This window comes from Canis lupus, chromosome 1, assembly GCF_011100685.1.
Source record: "Canis lupus familiaris isolate Mischka breed German Shepherd chromosome 1, alternate assembly UU_Cfam_GSD_1.0, whole genome shotgun sequence".
Classification (NCBI taxonomy): domain Eukaryota; kingdom Metazoa; phylum Chordata; class Mammalia; order Carnivora; family Canidae; genus Canis; species Canis lupus.
In genome coordinates this window covers 96,794,441-96,800,974 of record NC_049222.1, presented here as the reverse complement: position 1 = coordinate 96,800,974, position 6,534 = coordinate 96,794,441, and positions in this window count along the sequence as shown.

The following is a 6,534-nucleotide window of genomic DNA, read 5'->3' as shown; positions in this document are numbered from 1 at the left end:
AAATGCTGTACCAGTGTTCACCACATTGTTACCAGAACCCAGCATTTTACATATAAAATATATGTAAATATTTATTTATTATAGGTAATTATATTTATTTATAAGTATATAAGAATATATAAATATGTATTTATAATTATGTATGTATTATAAGTAATATATAACAAATAAATATATATAATATAAGCACATATATAAATATATAGGTATAAATATGCATTATATAATATATAATAAAGTATATGGAATATATTATATAAATATATATTTATTATAAGTAATATATAACAAATAAATATATATTTATAAATCAAGCTTTCTTAAAATGATTTCATTTATTTATTCATGAGAGATACAGAGAAAGAGGCAGAGACACAGGTAGAGGGAGAAGCAGGCTCCCTGAGGGGAGCCCGATATGGGACTCGATCCCAAGACCATGGGATCATGACCTGAGCTGAAGGCAGATGCTCAACCACTGAGCCATCCAGGTGCCCCTATATATTGATATTTATAACATAAATATATATATTTATTTTTATGTATTTATAGATAGTATATATAGATAATTACAGAGTGTGATTGTTAATGATGACTTTAGACTGATAACTGAGGAACTGGAGACCAGTGAGAAAGGTTCTGGGTGAAAGGGAGGCTGGAGAAGGAGACTGATGAAGCCAGAGAGGAAGGAAGAATCAGAGAACAGTCTCAGAAGAAAAGAAATAAAGCACTTCATCCACTGCCAGCATCGGTGTGCAGGTAAATGCTTGACCACCAGCTCTCCGGAAGAGAGATGTGCTGGGCTTGCCCGAGTGTGGGTTCTTGGCAAACTCAGAACTGGGACAAACGGGACCACAGCGCCCTTGTGACCCAGTGGGAACTGGCCCCAGCCTCCAGGCCATGAGAGGGCCAGGGGACGGCTGGAGGGATAGTGAGGATGAGGGTCCTCAGGGGTGGATGTGCCACCACCAGCATCCACACTACACCAAGGAACACTTGCTCTGAGATACTACAAGGACCCTAACCAGAGGACTGGGGACCCAGATGCCCTGTGTGGTCGAGAGAAACGCATGCGCCTTGACCATGGCCCTGCTGGACACCCCCACACACACAATGGGGAGGCAGATGTCATATAGGAACCACCATGATGACCACCCATCTTTTCACAGGGTCTTGTTCAAGCTGAGCAGACCACGGAGGCCTACAGCCCAGAGGCAGATTTCACAGCATATGTAGCACTTCCTATGGGCCTTCTATTTCTACCAAAGTAGAAAACCCTAATGCACAATAATACTGGCTCATTACGAGTGACAATCAGTGGCCGATTATTCTGGGAGGCAGTTCTCAGTATGAAGGACAAAGGTTGAAAGCAGACATAGAAATGAGGAGATATTTCACGGTGGACCCTCTATTCAGGGCTTTATCTGATTTGGACTAAGGAGCACATATTACTCAAAAGCCAGAGGTTAAAAGTTTCAATGGAGAGATCACAGCAAATGGATTCTTAATCCAGTCACTTATTTCATTTGGCTTTAGAACGTGTTTCTTCGTGTTCCCTCTCCAGCACTTCGATCTTGGTTTTCAATTATGCATATGATGACATTGCCTTATTTCTCTAACAAATTTAGAAAAACATGAAATATGGGGAAAATGTTGATGGCCGAGGCATTTTTTCTTCTCATGAATTTCGATGTCCATGACAGAGTACTAAGTGGCCAGTGTACTAACCATTTCTTTTATTTTCTCTGCTTCTGATGCTTTCACATGCGGGGTGGGGGGGTGTGGGAGGGGGCTTGCTGACACCCTCCCAGGTGAGCCAATTTCCAGGTAGTAAGTAAGTCACCTGTGAGCACACCTATCATAGGCAAACCAATCGATGCAGAGGCCACATTGCCACGTTGTGCTCAGTGAGGAGTCCACAGAAGTACAGCGCAGGTGATTTTTTTGCTGGAGCTCAAGCAGCCATCAAGGGCCATTAGGAAGCATCCTACACTCTAGAGAAGGAGGAGCTGAATCATCCAATGAATCTGGATCTCTCCTAATTCCATGAAGCTCCTAGACTCCTTCCATGTGACCAAGAATAAACATCTACATTGTTTAAATAATTTTTATTTGAGATTTTGCTGTGATCTTCAGCCCAAGAAGCTCATGTGATGCACTGTCCTTCACGTAAAGCAGAAACAAAATACATACCTTGGCCTGAAGTAGTGGATGCAGGCCTGTGGAGGTGCTCAATAGGACCCCAAAATACATGTCTTGATTAGTTACTGACCTCCCCAGTATCAAAAACAGAAGAATGTAACTGAATGTCAAACATCTGGTAAATGCATTTCTTTTCAACCGTCCATGTACTCTGCTCTTCCACTTATTCTTTTTTTTTTAAGATTTTATTCATTTATTTGAGAGAGAGAGCATGAGTGTTGGGTGGGGGTCAAAGGGAGAGGGAGAAGCAGACTCCCCACTGAACAGAGAGCCCGCCATGAGACTCTATCCTAGGACCGTGAGGTTATGACCTGAGTGAAGGCAGATGCTCAACCAACTGAGTCTCCCAGGCGCCCCCAAGAATGTTTTTTTTTCTTTAAATAATCCACCAAAGATTAAGCCACAGTTTATAAGTGTAACTCAGGCATGTTCTTCAGAATTTCTTACTTCATAGCACTGCATTTATTTGTACTTGATCTATTTTATTTGTTCATTTGCTATTTTAAGACAGAACCATTAGCAAGAGGAAATGCTAACCTTGGGGTTATAAGCCAGGGAGCGTGTGTGAGTCAAGGTCAGGTGGACGGTGCTACTGGAACCCACAGCCCCCCAGATTTCAACAGCTGAGACCAGTAGAGGCTCCTGGGGGACACGGGCAGGGGAGACCCCAAGAGCAGCTCCTTGGAGATGAAAGACTCACTCCAGCCTGGAAATAACAGGTGTCTCTTCTGCTCTAAGAGGGAAAGGGCCAGAATCCACCTGACACGCGGGGAGCTGGGACATGCAGTCCTGCTCTGCACCCTGAGGCACAGATGGGTGCATGTGCAGAGCCCGAGGAACCCCGTCGGAAGGGTTAGGCACCCTCGGCTGCCCGTCGGAACCACGGCCTACGGGCGCTTACTTGCTCCAAGGTACAATTCCAGCTGCCAAGAAGGTTCAGCAGGGACTTCAGGTCCAGCTGCATGGAGTGAATCGGGACGCGGGTGTACCCCTTCTCGGCACAAGGAAACCTGTTGGAAGAGCCGTAGAGGATGGCAAACAGGTGTCAGGAAGGCAGAGAGAATTCGTTTGTTTTTAATGACTGGGGAGGGCTTCCTGGACTTCGCTGGGTGCAGCTGGGACATGGGAATGGATGCTCAGGTGTGGGGACGGGACACAAGGACAGAGAACGGGTTTTGGAGCAGAGGAAGCAGCAGTGCCGGGCGACACCCCCACGTTATGGTTGTACGTCGTGGGTGTTACAGCGACAGTGGTGCACCAGGCAAAGCCTTCTCCTCGTCCTCCTCTGAGACCCCCAGACTAACCCTGTGGTTGTCACACCGCGTACTGGGGGCTGTTTTAGTACTACGGTTCAGGGAGCGTGGGCTCATGAGCGGGGGGTACTTTCCAGAGGTGCTCCCTGAAGCTCTCGCATCCTCGCGGGGAGAGGATGGCTCCAGAGCATCCTCTGGCAAGAGGCTAACCTAGCGAGCGCCTGACGTTCCCTTCGGTGTCGCGCCCTGTGTGGCCCCAGGAAGCACCTGCTTGGTTTTCATCTCACCGCCCGGGAGCGGCTGCGCCTCGGCTCAGCTCGGGCTTCCTCAGCCCCAGAGCCCGTCCTTACAGGAGTTGGGCCACAGGGGCGCCGGGCTCGGTTTCCTACACATAGGCTGACGTACTCCGCGCTGCACGGGGCACACGAGGCACTGTAAGAGCAAACCAATAAAAACTGATGCAGTTTGGGGATGTTGGTGAGGTCAAGAGCCAATGACCAGGAGAGAATGCTTGAGACGTCTTGAGTGCAAAAAGGTGGTTTTATGAAAGCTCAGAGCTCGGGGACGGGACCCGTGGGCAGGAGAGCTGCTGTCCCGGGCTGGTGAGGGGTGCTGGTTCTCTACTGGGGGGCTGGGGGTGTCCAGAAGGGCTTTCACCTGCTCCGGGGACCCTCAGGACCCCAGAAGCCTGGCCCCCGCCCAGTGCAGATGGTTGTTCCTCCCACAGAGGCACCAGCATTGAGACAGTTGGGAGCTTCCTGGAGGCCCCTTACCCTCTTCTCTCTCTGCACTTGTCAAGGGGTGGCAGGTCACAAAGAAGCTTAATTTCACTTCCCTTCTGCCTCTGTTTCCCACATCATTCACAGAGGGGAGGGTGACGTGAGGGCTCCAGGGAATGGAGTGATGGGCTTCTGGAGGTGAGGTTATGGTAAGAATGCCTTTCCCTTGTGAATCACTGAGAGGTTGGTGGAAGGAGGGAGACTGCCCTGCGGAGCTGTGATCGCTGCCCGTTAGCCATTTGTTTTCCCTTCCCTTGGTTTTAGGGCAGCCGGGAGTGCCTGGGGGACGTCACACGTATCCCACCCGTGGGGACAGGTGTCCCGGGGTGTCAGCTTGTGCTTTGTTCTCAGCTTATCTTCTGCTCCCTCATCAAAAACAACAGTATTATCATTATGACACCGAAGTGCTGTTAAAATCTCGGAGGCAGGTGGCAGCTTCTCTGGGTCGGCCCATGACGTGAATCTCCAGGTTGGGCAAAGTCCGCTTCTAGTCCAGAGAAGATAATGGAAGGGTAAGGTGATTGAGAACCACCCAGAAATGTGGAAATAGGAAGGCACGCGAGCACACGCAAGCACAGGCCCCATGTGAATGAGGCAGGACTGAGGCAGGGCAGAACCAGGGCCCTGGGGCTGAGAAATGGAGGGTGTGAGTGCGGGGTGTCGGGGCTCTGACCACTGACCCTCAGACTCAGGTTCTGGGGCAAGGCAAGCCCGCAGAGCCAGGATGGGACGGAGGGGGAGGCTGTTGGTCTTTGGGATTCAGAGGAGCTTGAGTTGTTAGGAATGGGGTGTGCACCAGAGGTCAGGCCAGCCTAGGATAGAACACCCCAGACAGCGTGGGACTCGGACCCAAGACACACCAGGTCCCCTCACACTCAGAGCTAATGTGACCCTCCTGGGAGGTGCAGGTGAGCGGGAGCTCTCGACCTGGATTAAACGTTTCTCTCTGCGCCAGGCTCGGGCACTGCTGGACATGGTGGGGGCCCCACGCAAATCCCTCCAATCTGCTGCCTGGAAAACTTTCATTAAAGAGAAACTTGATTTAATAAGCAATGCCCCTCCGTCTGGGAGATTGAGCGGGGCGGGGCAGACATTCCCAGCTCACCCGGGCTACCAGCAGGGCTCTCAAACTCTATTCCACGTTTTGATTACGCAGAAACATCTTGAGCTAAGGCCACGTTCTGGACCCTCCTACATTAGAATTTCGGGATTGGGGCCTGGGGATCAGGAGGTTTCAGAACCTCTCCAGGTGACCCCCAATGTGCAGCGGAATTGGCATACAAAGAGACGACAGCCTCACGACTCAAAGTGCAGTGGGTCGGTGACCAGAAGCATCAGCGTGGCCAGGAAGCCTCCTTGGAATGCAGATTCTCAGGCCCGGCCCAGCCCTGCCCACTCCAGCTCCGGGGAGTCACAAGGTCCTTCAAGAGGTTTATTTGCACATTAAAGCTTGGTAAGTACCGGATGGGATGTCCTTTAATGGGGCCTAATGGGGCCTGCTGATTGCAATTATCTGTGTAAGTGGAGAAACCCCTGAATAATGTAGCAATGCTGACCTGGGGGTAGGGGCGGGGGCCTGTGGAGAGCCAGCGCAGCAAAGTCATTAAAGAGGCCTCAGGAACCGGGGAGTTGCTGGCTGACTGTTGTACCTGCACGGATGAATCCTCCCCCTGCCACAAACCCTCCAGCAGAGTCCTGCAAGGTCCAGGGTCTCTATGTGCTGCTAATTCCCATTTTACAGAAGCTCGGGGAGGTTCAAAACCTGCCCGTGGTCACCTAGCTGTTCGCGGGTGGACAGAGGGTTTTCTCCTGTCTGTAGTTGTTGATTTGCTTTCCCCGTGTTACCAAAAGTCAGGTTTATGTTATAATTAGCCTTGAGAAGGAGGAGTAAGGACCAAGGATGTCAAAACAGCCCAGAAATGGCACTGGGGTTTTCAGGAGCAAACCCACTTAACAGCCTGCCCTTGAGAGGAGGTGGGGAGCGGAGATGCAGGACAAGAAGGGAGCTTTTCCTCACTGGAATTTGGAGCCCAAGAGAGCCCTGCCTCTACTTCCTCCCTTTCACCTCAGCCTGAGACGGGACTGATGGAGGAAAGATGTTGGGGTCTGAAGCCAATGGTCAGGAAAGAATTCTTGAGACGTCTATGATGCAGAAAGGTGGATTTATTAAAGCCCAGGGGGACCAGACCTGTGGGCAGGAAGGGCTGCACTGGGGCCACGAGGAGCAGCTGACCCCACACTTTGACGTTGGCAGGGGGTCAGGGACAACAGGTGTCTAAGGAATTTTGGAAGCAAGGCCTCCA